Below are 17,465 nucleotides of genomic sequence, written 5' to 3'. Positions count from 1 at the left end.
AAATGCATAAAATATCTTTTGTGCAAAATGGGTGTAAATTCAGAATTGCCATTAAATAAGCAAGTATGTAATTTAAATAGTTGAGATAAAATTAGGCAAGTGGTAATTATCACAAATTGAGCATAACTGATTATACAAAGCTTCAACGTCATCGAGCCACCTCTAAATATTGTTCAAATGAGCTCATATTTTGCCTGAATTATTTTTTCATGTATTGGAACAACTTGAGGGGGTCAGACAATTATAAATCAAAACTTGAAAAATAAGGGCCACCTTACTACAGGGTCTGTAGTAAATTTAACAATTATTTATTAAACACTAAATATTCAATTTAAATAACAATTTATAATTTATAAATAACCAGCCTTTCAAAATAAGTTGCAATGTGCAATTTTAACAAACTATTTAAAAATATTTGTGCTAAAAAGTGCAAAACAACATCATAACTGAAACAACAACAACTGAATTTTAACCCAAATGCCAGATGAACGTTTTTTTTCTTTTTCCCCGGATAAATAATGTTGTAGAATGATGACATTCAACCACCAGATGCCGCTGTTCGGACGCATCACACGATTCGGAGGCTTATCACATATTTAAAGATTGAAAGTAGAGCTTAGATCGGGCCCAAAAAATCAAGCCCTACCCTACCTGAGCCCGTGCACGTTGTGTCCGAGCCCGGCCTGGCCCGACACATTAACTAATTATGAGCCTGAGCCAGATTTAAACTCAACCATTTTTTAATACGTGGGCCGTTATAACCAGGGGCGGCACCATATAATTTTTTTAACGCAGGTGCTGAGGGGGTGCTAGATATATTATATATAAATACTGTTAATAAATGAGCAAACATAGGCCACTTAATATTTTATATTCAATTATTTAATATAATATTATAATCACAATTAAAGTATTAATTTTATTAAATTGAACAAGCACAACATTCAGCATTCAATCAAATATTCTTAAAGATTTATTAGGCTACTAATAATAATGTTATTTCAACATAATATCTCGTTATTTCGTAATATGTACATATGTGTGCGTGCAACAAGCAAGATGTGCATTTGTAAATCAGGTGACAGGCGTGCATTGATTTTTATTAATAAACAGTGTCGGCTGCAACTGCAAAGATGAAGTTGACAATCGCCATCTCCGTAGTGAATGCGCAGAGAGACATGCACATCATGGATTACATAATCAGAGAGTTGTCTATTTCTTTTCGTTTTGAATTGTTTAGTTTAACCCCCTGAGGTCGGCTATCGCGCCGGCGCGATAGGCTCGTTTTTTTTCCTTATCAGTGCAAAAAAAAAAAAAAATTGTTTTTTTATCTTATATGCTTGTGTTATACATCAATCGATCCTGTTAAGTGTGTATTATTTTTGTGTATACTCACAATAAAAACAAAGTGTTGTGCTTTTCGCCAAATAAATAAAAATAAACATGATGCGAGTTCTGCCTCCTCTCTGTCAGTGAAGTCCATTCTGAAACGCGTCCGAAAATGAACCATAACTCAGCGAATACTCAGTCAAACAGGCATACAGACACACAGGCATGAAGCTTGAATTCTCTTCTTTTAAATGAAGTATTTTTTATAAAAAACAAATATTCTCTGTTTATGTAATCTTTATGAAAAGAGCGAGATGTCAGTCGTTCTCATCTCAGCTAATTATTTTTAATGTGACCCCGCCCACGGAGAGCGCGCGCTATTCAAACGCAAATGACTGATGCGATTCGTGCAAACTGTGAAACCCCATATCAGCTCGAGAAAACACATCAAGTTTATTCAGATCATTGTACTTGTTTACACCGTCTCGCAGCGCTGTGAGGAATAATAATAATAATGGAAAATGTACCTCAGAAGTGCTGGTATTTCGAGGAGCAACGGATGGAATACTGTAGTAAGTTTTTTTCATTCTCAAGTGAATCGCGTTTCTGTGTGTGAATGAATGAACGGCAGAGATGCGCTGTTTACCACAGCTCGCAAAAAGACAGTTTAAATTTGAATCGCGTTTCTGTGTGTGAATGAATGAACGGCAGAGATGCGCGCTGTTTACCACAGCTCGCAAAAAGACTGTTTAAATTTGAATCGCGTTTCTGTGTGTGAATGAATGATCTGCTTTTAGCAAACTGTATTGCTATACTGAGATGAGTAAAAATCGACTGAAATATGTTGACGTATTAAACTGCAAATTAACATTTATATTCCTTATAATAAAAACGAAAGACAACATTTTGTTGACTAGTTTTGGATAGATTACACATTTTTACTGTAAAATATCTGCCACCTCAAATAAGCTTTTGTTTGCCAATTTTTGCTAATATGTTAAATATAGTATGTTTTGTCAATGTAGGCTATGTTCAAAGTAATGAATCCTTAACTTTGAAATATGTATGATAAAATGTATACTTTAGTTTTTACAAAGAAAGATTACACTTGAATTGTTGTTGTAATTGTAACCTTTTTAATAAAAATATATATATTTACAAGGTAGATGTAAACAATTTTTAAAAGGTAAATATAAGCCTTTTCTTTAAATAATTTTTATTGTGTTTTATTATTGACAAATTTGGGGAGAGGATACATATTCCAAAACTGAAAATACAGTATGAGAATTAACTGCACAATTACTAGACATGTTTTCCTTGGATATTATACAATTTGCAAGCACAATTTGTGAAAAAAATTTAAAAATAATTGAGATGCTTCCAACTGTGAACGCATTCTTGCATTCTTTCTTGTGGCTATAGGTGACACACCTGAATGAATGGCTCATTAAGTATGTGGGCCCCATTGTCTCCTGAGGTGTGAACCACTAAATATGCATGATGGTGTTCGATCGTTGACGCCCTTTGCGCATATTGCTTTTCCAAACAAAAAGTGTTTTACAAGATTTAAATCAATGTATTGTTTTATGTGAATGATTAGGCAGGATGATTTTCACATCATTTTGAAGAAAAAACTCTAGGCAACCACATCCATTAGTCAAAAGTCTCATTGACACATATTTAGTATGTGTTTTGTGGCCTTATTTCAGAAACTTTAGTTTTTAGTTTTTTCAATAACCATGCATAACCATTATTCTCTCAAAAATACAAACATGTACATGCACGTTGCTCACATATTATGGTAGCCTTGTTTGTGTTAAATAGAGTGTAATTACACCTTTGCCATTAATATGTTTATAAGCAACTGAAAAAAGCACAAATGTCAGGGCATGTCAGAACATCTCAAGGACCCCAAAAATCCCTTAGACCCCAGAGGGTTAAGGCGAGACACGACAGGCAAAAACATTGTTCTTTTTTTACTGGTCAATTTTGAGATTTTTGGATATTTATCTTCAATAACATGTCTTCTTTCAGACTGTGGTGAAAAAAAGTCCGAAATACACATTTAGGTCTTTATTTTACAACACTTTGTCTGTTTGCGTGTGTAGATTTTGCGTAAATTCAACAAAAGTTGTCGTTGTAAATCATCCCGCCGATCCCGATCTCTGTCTTCTTCCTGTCATCACAGGCACCGCTGGAAAGCTCTCTCTTCACTGTACAATCCAAATATGGTAATTTCCATTTTATCAGCAACCAATCGCGAAAGTAAAAGGGCTGAATGCACAATCTCATTGGCTGATGATAAATCTTTAAAGCCCGTTTTCTCAAAATGACCTTTCTCTCATACTCCAAGTCCGAAATCTCCACTTCAGTAGCACCTATATACACCAAACTTTCCAGTCTTGTACCTAGTTATATTATGAAGACATTTACAGAGGGATTTGTAAATATATTATTCCTAGCCTGATTTATATAACATTTTATTCCAAAAAACATGGCGAAAATAATTTTTTTAAGGCTATTGACAGTATATTCTGATTTACAGGATAACAAAAGTAGATATCCATAAATCCCTCTGTAATTTTTTCCCCATCTAATATGTGAACACAATGAAAAAATAATTTTTAATCTGGCTTTATCCAATACTCAGACTTTCAAATTAGTGCATATTTAATTAGATATTGCCTAATTTGCATATTTAAACATAAAATTACAGAAAACTTGTAATACATTTTTTTCTCATCTTAATGTAGGTAATCAACTGGGAAAGTTTCATGGTGATATCTGCTAGTTACAAATTTTACCCTATTCACCTGTAGTGTCTCGCCTTAAAGACATTTCAAGCTTTCTTTAGATATATTTCTTATGTCTGAGGCATACACTGAGTTTCGGTTAATTTATGATGAGTTGCGCTCTAGTGCACGTGCAATGCAAGTGACCGCGGCGCGCCGGCGCCTCCATGATTATATTGTCTGCTATATTTGCAATTATACAGGCAATTCGTTGATGAAAAATTGATTAAAATTAAGATACAATTTATACAAAACGAAATTCACTTTAAAGAAAGGCTTTCTACAAAACAAAACTTAATGAAGTGGTCAAAATCATGTCTGACAGTGGCCATGTCTCTCGATATATTGCGCATCCTATCTTACTCATGCTGTTCACTTTTCATATTCAACTAGGGATGCACCGATCCGATACTCAGTATCGGTATTGGCTCCGATACTGCCATTTTTGGCGGATCGGGTATCGGTCAGACAAGGCCGATCCAAATCTGATATTGTGCGTAGGCTATATACTATTCAGTGTTATTGTTAAGCCCCACAAAAGACACACAAACATTATAAAGCACCATAAGTTTTCGTGCACAATATTATAAGTGTTCTGAAGCCATTATATAGTATAATGTGAGATATAAATTAATATTTAAGTCGTTAAATTCAAGATCACGTAAACGTTTCCCTCAGCTGCGGCTGTCAATCATTCTCCATTCAGCACTCAAACAGCGCGTCGCGTTCGGTTACGACAGTTAACACGATGAAACTCTCTCCAAGATGATTCAATGTTAGCCTACTATTATAATACTTGATCTGTAGATAAATCTATGGTTTCGCATAAAACAACTTTATCTTGCTGGACTTTATTGCTGTACCTTAATCATGTTACTTTCTAAGGGTGTCTGTTAGATCACAACACTGGAGTAAAGTCAGGTACTATTTGTTCTTCATGCGCACAGTAACTGAAATTTAAAACTGTTAAAAGAAAATGCTGAATAGACTATTGCATAGATAGATACTGTATAATACACTACGCATCAATATGTATTTTCTTTGTGCTTTAAACTTTTCAATGCGGACTCGACGCGCTGCGCGCTGTGACTCGTGTTGCTTCAAGCGCATCATTCTGCGCTCGGGATGCGCATAAGCGCTGTGTGCCGCACTGTATTGGAGCCTTTCATATCATAATACAGTGACGCAATGAAACATTATCAATAGCCGTTCTTGTTCTGTCCTATCTATTATGTTGCTACCTCATTAAATAGCTGTGCTATACATTTAAAAAATGTCTCAATTTTATTGTAGGCTATAAAATAATTTATATTTTTGATTTTTGTTGTTGTTTTTCATGAATGTATGTTATAACAATACAAAGAGCAATGTTTAAAGTTTTACCAGATTTAGTGTTACACTTATTGTCTCTAATTTGTTCCCCACTAAACATTTTTTTTCACAAAATGTTCAAATTTTATACAATTATTGTGCACTCGTGATTTTTCTAGACTAAATTTTACTGCTGAATTATCCACTAATCTAGTTTATAATAGCATTTATGTCAGATTATGATCATATATTTTTTGTTGTTGTTTTTCTTTTTTTCAGTTCTTATTATCAGTTCAACACAGAGTTATAGAAATTCTACTTGATTAAAAAAAAACTGCGCTGGTATCGGTACGGATCGGTATCGGCCGATACTCAGAATTTTTGGTATCGGATCGGTTCTGAAAAAATGGTATCGTTGCATCCCTATATTCAACATAGATGGAAAAAAAATAACATTATAATATTTTAACAAATATGAAACTAAATGAGCTTATTTAATGGCTACAACACATATAGTAGGCCTACAGACTCTCTATTTGTACAAATTGCTGCACCTTTATTTACTTCTGAATTTTGCACACATAAGTTGAAAGGCATTTGTTTGTGCATAGTAAAACATAGTAAAACATATCTGCAACATTTATCAAGTTCACGGATAATTGTGCGTGCATTTATTAATTATTATCTTAATGAATAATGCAACAAGGACGAAGCATGTAAACTGCGTTGTTTGTTTATTCAGAATGGAATGGATCGCAAATGGATCCGAATGAAGAAACGTAAAAAAAAAAAACGTGAACAATGATGAACACAGAAAATGAACAAGAATGACCTTTGGATGGCCTAGGAGGAGTAGGCCTAGGCTACTACTCTAATGTAATTCAACAAGGTTTTAGAATGTATAACATTTTTTAAACAAAATAAATATTTTTAAAGCCTACTATCCCGGGCCCGGTGTGATGGGTGCGAGCGGAGGAGACGCTGCGCATGACACGTGACGTGTTGAATTTTGTAACACAAGTGCTTGATCAAGGGCCCGGCCCCGGGCTCGGGCTCAGGCAGAGAATCTAAGCTCTAATTGAAAGGGAGAAAACAGGACAGAGTAACACGGCGGATATCACTCGTATACATTTTTTTGATGATGTAGTTAAGGCGGCAGGCGTGTGTTGCTTAGGCGGCCGCCTTAGTTCCAAAGTGCTGCGGGAAACCTAGTGAAGCACCATATACAGGCATTTCCCTAAACCGCCACTGCTAATTATTATTTTATTTCAGTTAGTTTTTCAGCAACTGTTGTTAGTTTCGTTTTGTTTAGTTTTAGTTTTTCATTTATTATAAATTTATAATTTTATTTCAGTTTACGAAAATGTTTTTTGACCAGTAGTTTTAGTCTTAGTTTCAGTTTTCGTTTATGAAAATAACCTTGCTGCTAACTGGTTAACTCACATTATTACTGTCTTACTAAAATTCTTCTGCTAATCAGTTTGTGGGCCACTATTACCTTAAACTGTGTCTATTAATGCAGATTGTCTGTTGTTCTCACTACTTTGAGGAAAGATTACGTATGGAGCAAGATCTGTTTTACCAACATTTGTTACATCAGTCATTCTAGAGCTAGAGCTCGGCTAATGTTGCATACATGCACTGTTATTGATACAGTTTCCACGTGTTCACCGCAATATATTAGAAAAATACTCTGTAAATAAATTTATAAGTAAAATAATCGGTGTGTTGATGGACATGCACTTGTTAATGCTGATGGTGAGGAATTACAGTTGCAACATCTCATAATGTACCTCAAACCGAGTAGTGTATCACGAAGAAACGTCCTGCTAGAGTCGTCCTTGCGATGGAGGTTCGGGTTCAATAACTAGTTCTTCCAATGTTTCATCATTGGACTTGCGCTCGGATTGATATGGTAAAATCAATGTTATTGTTCATTACTGTGTTTAGTTTACGGTGTAGGAAGCCTCAGGACCTGACATTGATATGGCAATGGGCATTTTTGTTTTCGACGCGCGCGCTGTACACGTTAAACCAATCACAACAGACTGAGCTGTCTGGCCAACCAGAGAAGAGTAGCTTGCGGAAAGGAGGATTTAGAGAGTTTGAGAATTATTTAAAATGTGGTGATGTGCAAATGTATATTATGAGGAAATTAAACAGTTTTTTGACCTTTGATGCATGTAAACCTGTTGTAGGAGACTCCAAAACAACATTAGGAAACTTTAAAATAGCATAATAGGGGCACTTTAAACCCACCTGAAAAACTTAAATCTGTTTATTTCATTGGTCTCTTTATTCTATTTTATTTATTTGTGCTGTCATTTGCAATTTTATTATTTGTTCTTATTTTATTACTGACTGTTTACTTGTCTTTTTTTTGTAAATGTACTTCAAATAAAGCCTTCCTGGGCCGTGTAAAAGCTACAACAAAATTAGCCAAATTATCAAAAAAAATGAGATAACAAATTATCTGCATGGCTTTATATATGGCAGTTTTCCCTGTGGTATCAAAAATCTATATTTTTCAAGGTATTGTATCGAAGTTGGAGATTCCAGTATTGTGACAACACTAGTGCATGCCCTCTGTACTTCTCCTCTTTTTTTTGGGTGAATTATACTGTCAAACAGATAAATAATCCTTGGTTGACTAAATGGCTTTTCTGTCTGTCTTTTCTATGTGAAGTGGAAGTGTTTATGGGATATTACAATAAATGCTCTCCCAGCGGGAGTTTCAACCAGGAGACAGTCAATTCTCTGCTCTCGTCTCTCCTCAATAAGTGTTTGCTCAGAGAATTTGAGGCAGTCATTAACTTGCTTCTCGCACACAAGAGGCTGGTGAGTTAGGTTCCTTGTGGTCTTGTGTTCTTTTGTGGAATAAGATTTTATGTGTGTACAGATGGTACTCAACCAGAATATGTTTTTTGCCACTGTGGGTACACTGAAGAATGGATTCAAACAGAACAGTATATGTCAAAATTGTTCGATTTGTGGTTTTTCATGGGCTGTGTTTTAAAATACAGCAGGCTACTAAAAACCAAATTTCTTTAAAAAAAAATTATGAATATGTTAGTCTGTTCTCCTTGCAGTAAAAAAAAAAAAAAAAAAAAAAACTACGCAACTCATCAACTACAGAAAATGTGAATTATAGGCTAGGCTTTGTCAATGTTGTGACCACATTATTATTTAATATTTGTCACAAATAAAAAATAAATGCCGAATGTACATTTTGTTAATTAGAAACACTTTCCTGTGTTTTATTCATTATGTCATTTTAATGTGTTTATTTTTCATTCTTTAATTATTAAATATTCCTTAATTATTTTATTCTTGAAATTAAATAAAATAATTGAAATTTCAAAATTAGGGCTGGGTATTGTTTACAGGATACCTAGTTTAATGTGAGTTAATTCCATTTTTCCCATTTAAATTTTTCTGGATTCTGTTTTTTTTTCTTCTTTTTTTCTGGATGGTTAAATTACATTTCATTATTCAAAAACGATGTATAATTAATTAAAATCATGAAATGTGTTCAATTTTACAGCAATTTATTAACAGTTTAAAAAAAATTAGATTCATAATGTGTTTTTTTTTCTTCTTCAAATTCCATTTTATTTTTACCCAGTTCTGTGCTTTTGTTTTATTTGGTCTATATTCCAGTTTAATGGTTTAATCAAAAACCTATCTAATTTATTGAATTAATAAAAAACAACTTCATTTTAAATAAAAATTAATTTGTATACAAGAATGTTTATTTTATTTTTTTAAAGCTATGGCTTTGAAAGCGTGCAGTGATGCCTGAATTAGAGGTCGACCGATTCATCGGTTTTGCCGATATAGCTGTACCGATAGTTGATTGGTGGAAATATCGGTTATCAACAAAAAATCCATACCGATAGTTTTTCCGGGTTGCGTCCTTGCATAGTCATTACATAGTACGAGAGCGCAGAGAAGTAGAGGTGTAAAGTTCAGGATCAGAAAGTAAAAGTCCTCCTCAGTATTTTGTTCCAATCACCTGGATTTGCTAATTAGCACTGTTTTTCAGCCAGGAGGTAGAACTAATTAGTGAAATCAGCTAGCTGAGTTTATGGGTGGCAGGATATGGCAGGACTTTTACTTTCTGACCCCTGGACTTTACACCTCTGCTGAGAAGGGACTGCTGTCATTATACAGAGCAAGAGCGGCCTCTAGAGGCGAATTAAAAACTTGGGATGCGCCGATTGGATACTTAGTATCGGTATTGGCTCCGATACTGCCATTCTTTACCGGATTGGGTATCGGTCAGACGAGGCCGTTCAAAATCCGATATCGTGCGTATACTATTCTGTGTTATTATTAAGCCCCACAAATAGGCACAAACACATTATAAAGCACCATAAAGTTTTTGTGCACTATATTATAAGTGTTCTAAAGCCATTCTATAGTATAATATGAGATAGAAATTAATATTTAAGTCATTAAATTCAAGATCACGTAAACTCTTCCCTCAGCTCAACTGCGGCTGTCAGTCATTCTCCATTCAGCATTCAAACAGTGCGTCATCTCTCCAAGATGATTCAATGTTACTATTATTATACTTGATCTGTAGATAAAGGTCTATGGTTTCGCATAAAATGACTTTATCTTGCTGGACTTTATTGCTGTACCTTAATCACTTTCTACCGGGTGTCACAGCACAGGAGTAGAGAGCAATATAATTGTTCTTCATGTGCACAGTAACTGAAATTTAAAACTGATAAAAGAAAAGACTCCATAAATTATTGCATAGATAGATACTGTATAATACACTACGCATCAATATGTCTTTCCTTTGTGCTTTGATCTTTTCAATGCGGACTCGAAGAGCTGCGCGCTGTGACTTGTTTCAAGCGCATCATTCTGCGCACGGGATGTGCATAAGCGCTGTGTGCCGCACTGTATTGGAGTCTTTCATATCATAATACTTTTGCGCAATGAAAGATTATTAATAGCCTTTATTGTTTTGTCCTATATCTATCATATGTTGCTGCCTCATTAAACAGCTCTGCTATACATTTAAAAATGTCTATTTATCAAATAATTGATCTTTTTGACTTTTTTTATCTTGTTTTTTATGAATGTATTTTACAACAATACAAAGAGCAATGTGTAACGTTTTAACAGATTTAGTGCTACACTTATTGTCACTTATTTGGTCCCCACTAAATGTTTTTTTCACTAAATGTTCAGATTTTATACAACTATTATGCACTCGTGATTTTTCTAGACTAAATTTTACTGCTGAATTATCCACTAATTTAGCTTATAATAGCATTTTTGTCATAGATTATGATCATATATTTTTTTGATTTGTTGTTTTTCTTTATAATGAAGTTGTCTGTATTAAGTAGATTGTGTTTAACACACAAAAGAGTGATTATCAGTTCAACACACAGAGTTATAGAAATTCTACTTGATTAAAAAAAAAAACTGCGCTGGCATCGGATCGGTCAATACTCAGAATTTTTAGTATCGGATTGGTTCTGAAAAAAGAGAAGAAAGTTGGTAAATGTCAGTTCAATTTTAAGTTCATTCTTTATGTGCGTAGGGGTGTGCGATTATGTATTGTACTGTATTGATGATATTGTAACCGTTGTTTTAACTATGTACGAGGCACTGCGAGCTGACATCACGTCACTCTTGCTTTCACTGTTTGATGTGTGCAGTTATAGAGCTGGTAAGTCCCGCCCCTTCCGCTAACCCCACTGGACCTCTAGGTTGAAAAATCGTCAATGCAAGTGAATGTGAGAAAATAATTATTTTCTGGTCCCGTTTGAATTTTGCCATGAATGTGAGCATATGTTGTCTGTGAATTTTTAATATAATTTTTCGTGTGAAGAATGCTACAATTTAGCGGGTAGAAGTTTGATACGGTTAGACTTTGTGTGAGAGCACTTTGTGGACTACAACTCTTTGCTGCTTTCGACGTGTTTCAGACGGGAATCTGAAGAAAGAACAGCCCATTTGGTTTGAATGGTGACATTTGGGTACAAAACACACAGGCATCTCGATCTGTCTCCATAGATTATCGCAGCATTAGCACCGTGATTTGACAAGTGGAGGGAAAATGTGTTATGGGGTGACGTCACATAGGCGACATGTAGTCTAGGGCTGTCACTTTACGTTCGAAAATCGATTGCACAGTCGATCGGACCAACCAACGCAAGTTTCGAAAATGAAAATAGGGAATCGATTTTAACGGTCTTTTCTCGGAGCGCGTCCAGCTCGTCACGATACGCCCGCAGCGAACGTCACGATACGCCCGCAGCTCTGACAAACACGCATAACAGCAAATTATACTTCTGCATAATGTGTCTCTTTTTACAACAAAACTGTGAATTCTGCCGGTATGCAGACAGTCTCATGCATTCAGATACAGATTCGGGCTACAGTCTACAATCGCCTATGTAGGCGAAATTTGTTTGACATTTCTAATCGTAAACACAGCTATGTTGAAGCCTGCAGTAATGTTTTTCATTGATGTTATGGCAGTCAACTCTGCTTATTGTTTTTCGAGAATGTTGCACTCCTGTTTGTCATTGTGCATGAAACTTCACGCCAATAAATCATCAGGAATATTGCTGACTTGTGCGCGTCTCAAGCGCCCTCTTAACGTTCGTCCTAATGCCTGTTAGTTGTCCGTGGATTTGCCCATATTTGGCGTTTAAAATGGAAACGTCTTTAGACATGGAAAATCGATTTTACAATCGATTCAATGAACACTTGTGTCTCAAAAATCGAACAGGATTTTTTCACAAAAGTGACAGCCCTAATGTAGTCTTTCTCGTTATGTCTTTTCCACAACTGCTAGCCAAAGAATCATACAATATACTGTCAAACTCGTAACATCAAAAATTATATAAAAAATTCACAGACAACATATGTTCACATTCATGGCAAAATTCAAACGGGACCAGAAAATAATCATTTTCTCACATTCACTTGCATTGACGATTTTTCAACCTAGAGGTCCACTTGGGGTTTTACGGATGGGCGGGACTTACCAGCTCTATAGGTTAAATTAACAATAAGTTAACATTGTGGGCCCTATTTTAACGATCTGAAACGCAAGTATCAAGCGCAAAACGCAAGTAACTTTGTGGGCGGGTCTTGGGCGCTGTTGCTATTATACCGGCGGGATAAATTACTCTTGCGCCCGACGCAAATCTAAAATGGGTTGGTCTGAAGTAGCTTCATTATTCATAGGTGTGGTTTGGGCGTAACGTGAAATAAACCAATCAGAGCGTCATCTCACATTCCCTTTAAGAGCAGGCGTGCTTGTTCTATAGCAGATTCCTATTATAACGGCGGATTTGCCAGGCGCGCACCGGCAGCAGTTCACAGCCGTTGAGAACGACGTTCTCGTCAGGGACGTTGGGGATGGAGAAACACAACCAAATTAACTTCGGTTAAACAGGCGTATGATAATTTGGGTAAATGTGTAAGCTAGATGTATGCTTTTATAATCTATCTATCTATCTATCTATCTATCTATCTATCTATCATAATAATGTATGATTTGCAAAAATGATAACTGCTGCGTCTGTGTGTAGATGAGCACACGCTACATTGATTATGGCCCTTAAAATAGCATATGAATAACATGCGCAACGCGCCACTGACTTTAAACTGTTTTTTTTTCGGCCAGTGGCGGAATTGTTTTCTAAACCTGCAAAATAGCATGAGGGAACGTTTGCGCCGGAACACGCCTCCTCTTTGCGCTGAACCGCCCCGGGGAGCGCAAGTGTATTTCTTAGTTAACCAACGTGCGTCTGTGGAGGGAAAAGTCCGCTTTGCGCGGGTGCAAAATAGGAATGATACATGCGTCGGTGTACAAAGTCAATTGCGCTGGGTGCAAGATAGGGCCCTGTCAGTTACTTTTTAGACTCAATATTGTCAGGGTCCCCGCGGATCCTTAAAAATTCTTAAAAGGTCTTAAATTAGATTTTTTTAATTTAAGGCCATAAAATGTCTTATTTTTACTTATGAAAGGTCTTAAATTTTAGATGACACTTTGACTTAGACTTATCTAAATGCTTTCGAAATTAAAACTATCTAATTAGCGTAGGCCTACGTATAATTTTTTTAATTCTATCTTGGTGGATTTGCTTGTTCACATGACAATTCGCGTCACTTACGGCAGTATATTAGCCTACGTCTGTCTCCTGCACGCGAGAGGAGAGAAGAAAACGAGTAAATGTCAGATCAGTTGTAAGTTCATTCTTTATGTGCTTAGGAGTGTGCGATATTGTCTATGAACTATGATGATATTGTAATCATTGTTTTAACTATGTACAAGGCACTGCGAGTGCGAGCTGACATCGCGTTTCTCTCATGCTTGCTTTCACTGCGTGATGTGTCAGTGCAGTTATAGATGTCCCCAAATGAGTTTTTGTCTTATATTTATATCATATTATGTTGTTATATTAGAATATCACATGAGCAAGAGTGCCGTTTTCCTTTGCACAATTGCAAATGTGCTATTTATTTTATACAACAGTTAAATTAACAATAAAGTTAACATTGTGAGTTACTTTTTGGACACAATATTGTCAATTTTCACTTTATATCGCAGACGAGAATTTCATAATGAAGCCGTGGTCCAACAGACAGCGATGATTTGATTTTTTTTTTTTTTACTGAAATCCGCGTTTTGAAAGAATCATTTTAACGATTCAATCAACAATCACTTGTTTTTCTGAATGAATCAGCCGTTTGAACAAATCGGATGAATAAATGACTCCAACAACTCGCTTATTCTTGCCGCCACCTACTGGTGGTTTTAGTTTCATATTTAAAGTATCCTTTAATTAAAACGTTAAAATTTATAAATCATTTCATATTTAAATATTGAATAGCTTTATTTATGCAATTGTAAATGAAGTGTAAATATAGTAGGCGAATGCCAGTTTTGATGCTGCTTCTGTGTCACCTCTGCACTGCAAGGATGGATTTTAATTTAAAGGGATAGTTCACTTTGAAATAAAATTTTGGTATGTTTTAGCTTACCTCAAGGGCATCCAAGATGTAGGTGTCTTTTTTTCCGCAGTAGTTTCAATTTTGATATTTTTAGGTCAAACCGTTCTTGTCTGTCAGTCATTGAATGCAGGTCTGTGGTCACCACCTCAAAGAGCAAGCACAGAGTCCAAATTAAAACAATTCCCCATCGTCCAAATTAAACAATTCCCCATCGTAAGTACACATTGATGGCCTAAGACACGAAACGAGCGGTTTGTGTGAGAAAACGAACAGTATTTATATCGTTGTTACCTCTTGAACACAGCCGCGTCCAAATGATCTGAGGGCGTGGGCGGGTATAGATATATACACTAGATGTCGCCTTGGCTACTGCAGTTCATTGGAACGAAACCGTAGTCTACAATTCTCAGTCTTGACTGTCTCAGTTGGACTCGGTCTTGACTTGGACTCGAACCTCTTTGGACTTGACTTGGACTCGACTTGGACTCAAACCTCAAACCTCATGTAAACAGGAGTGAAGAGCTTTGCTCGTGCTATGTAAACTCTTACTGCAATTAAGTCCTTACTCTGATTATTGGAAATAATTGCATCTTGGGTGCACTTCCTTCGTTAATAATTTGTTACACAGAACTTTATTATTTTAAATATTAATCAAAAATGATTCACACCTTCACAAAATCCAAACATTTCAGTGTAAAAGTAAAAAAATGACATAACATTATTTATAGTAAGTTTATTTGATTCACAGCTTATTTAGAGTTTTGACCTCGACAACCCAACTGCATTTACCGCAAACAGTCTAAACTAAAATATTGTTTTGGTAATTGTTCTACACATTGTCATATAGATAACCTAAAAATACAGTAGTATATTAAGGTTATTAAGGTTTATCTTGCTAACCACTCTTACTAAAAAAATGGGGTAAGCACACTTACATTCTCATTTTAAGTGTTAAATGTGGTTTGATTTGTTTACATTAGTTAATGTATTAGGCTAACTAACATGAACCACGAGCAATACATTTGTTACTGTATTTATTAATCTTTGTTAATCTTAGTTGAACAGCTGTATTTTTATTATGTTACGTCACACAATGCATTAGGCTAACTAATGTTAATAAATACAACTTTTGATTTAAATAATGTAGGCTACTAGTAAATGGTGAAATTAACATTAATAAAGATTATGCTGTAGAAGTGCAGTTTATTAATAGTTAATGTTAACTGATCTGGTTAACTAGAGTTTAATAAATGGAACCTTATTGTAAAGTGTTACCGATTTGTTATACACCGATTCAGTGTTGGACAGATCAGTTGTTTTAACCATTCATTAAATGGAATCGGTTCAAAGGAGTCATTAGTTCGCAAATCGGACGTGTCATTAGCGGACTTGTACGCGTTGTGTGATTATCCCGGCAGTTAGGACATCGCACAAGATTAGTCAACACAGAAAACATTTCATCATTGGATAGGTTTTGTTTTGTTTATTGAAAGTGTTTTTTATGTCAGCTGAATGGGCGGAACGCTTTTCAGAGAAGATAAGGCAACGTAAAAAAGGTTGTTTTTTTTGTTTTGTTTTTTTTTAAGCATAATTCACACCCAGCGGTAATTCAGGAAAAAAATATCCAAATGTTCCACGTGAAACTTCGGTCTTCCGATCTTTTACCATCGTGTCAATTCTCAATTGATTTTGATTAATATGCGCGAGAGAGCAAGACAGTTTGAAGATGCGCGCGCGACCGGGCCTCTCTGTTTGCTCGTTCTTTCAGTAATATGCGCCCTATCGCAATCGCAGCAGTCATCTACATCACTCACCTATCAAATAAGCTAAAAAAATAGCTTATGAGAGAGACGCGTGAGTGACAGAGACGGAGGGAGAGCAGGGAAAGGAAATGCAGCTGAATGAATACACTGCGTATTTTAAATAGCGTAAAAGCGTAAAAAAAGCGTTTTTTTTTTACAACGAAACGCAATATCTGACGGCCGGTGGTGATTCTGTGGCGCACCGCCACGAATTAGTCTATGTGTGGGAAACACTGTGGTGGCAACCCTATTCTATTCATATTTATTTTCATATTTAGATTTTTATTTGTCAACAATAATTTTCACAAGTGTTTAAAGTACAATATTTTCATTATCGCCATGATTGACATGCCCTGCCCCCGTACAAGCCCCGCCCTGAGTACTCGAGTACTTGTTCTTTGAGATCTATCAGTACTCGAAATAAAATATTTACAAAAATGCCCCACCCTAGATAGCACAGAGCGGATCATCGAGTCGGAGCAGACCACAAAACATATCGGATCCATTTGAATTCCACACAGAATGTTGTACTTTAAAGCAATATGGAGTAGGAATGTGCCAGACTAGTTGACTAAACGGTACATCTGCTACATTTGGACGTTTAAGTTGCGTTTGTCTATATATGGGCAGCAGTTGGTTATGAACCACCTGCTGTTTACTTTTGTTTTATTTTAAAACTTTCGTTTACCATTCATCGGTTCCCCCTTCTTCCCTGCGCCTTGAACTTTGATACATTTATATTTAAAAGCATTTTAAGTAGCACATTAAAATAAAACGCTTGGAAAAATAATACCTGTAGAGGTAGGGCCTAATCTTTTCATTTTACCTCAAGATGTGTTTTCTTCTTGTCAGTCACAGAGTGCACAGAAATGACTGCTCAAAAGACAAACAAGGTGCAGGAATATTTTGAAATAAAATGGAAACGTTTTTTTCCACTAGAGCCATGTATAACCATATTCAGGACATGCACGTAGGTGTGATAGTCAAAGCAAGCAAACGCCCATCGCATATTCACTTCAACTTCAGAATTGGAATCAGAATGATTTTTTCGGCAAGTGTGCGGCGTTTATCGGAATTTATTATGGGATTTGACTGTTTGATTAATAGATTAAGTGCTCAAATGGATCATATATATACACAAGTCTTTAGAGGGTTTCTTACTTTTAGACTAGTCGGTTACAAAACTTCTGCTTAAATGACTGTCAAATTAGTCCATGCCCACATCCCTAATATG

Source organism: Abramis brama, assembly GCF_963993115.1.
Source record: "Abramis brama genome assembly, chromosome: 12".
NCBI lineage: Eukaryota > Metazoa > Chordata > Actinopteri > Cypriniformes > Leuciscidae > Abramis > Abramis brama.
This window is presented reverse-complemented; position numbering follows the sequence as displayed.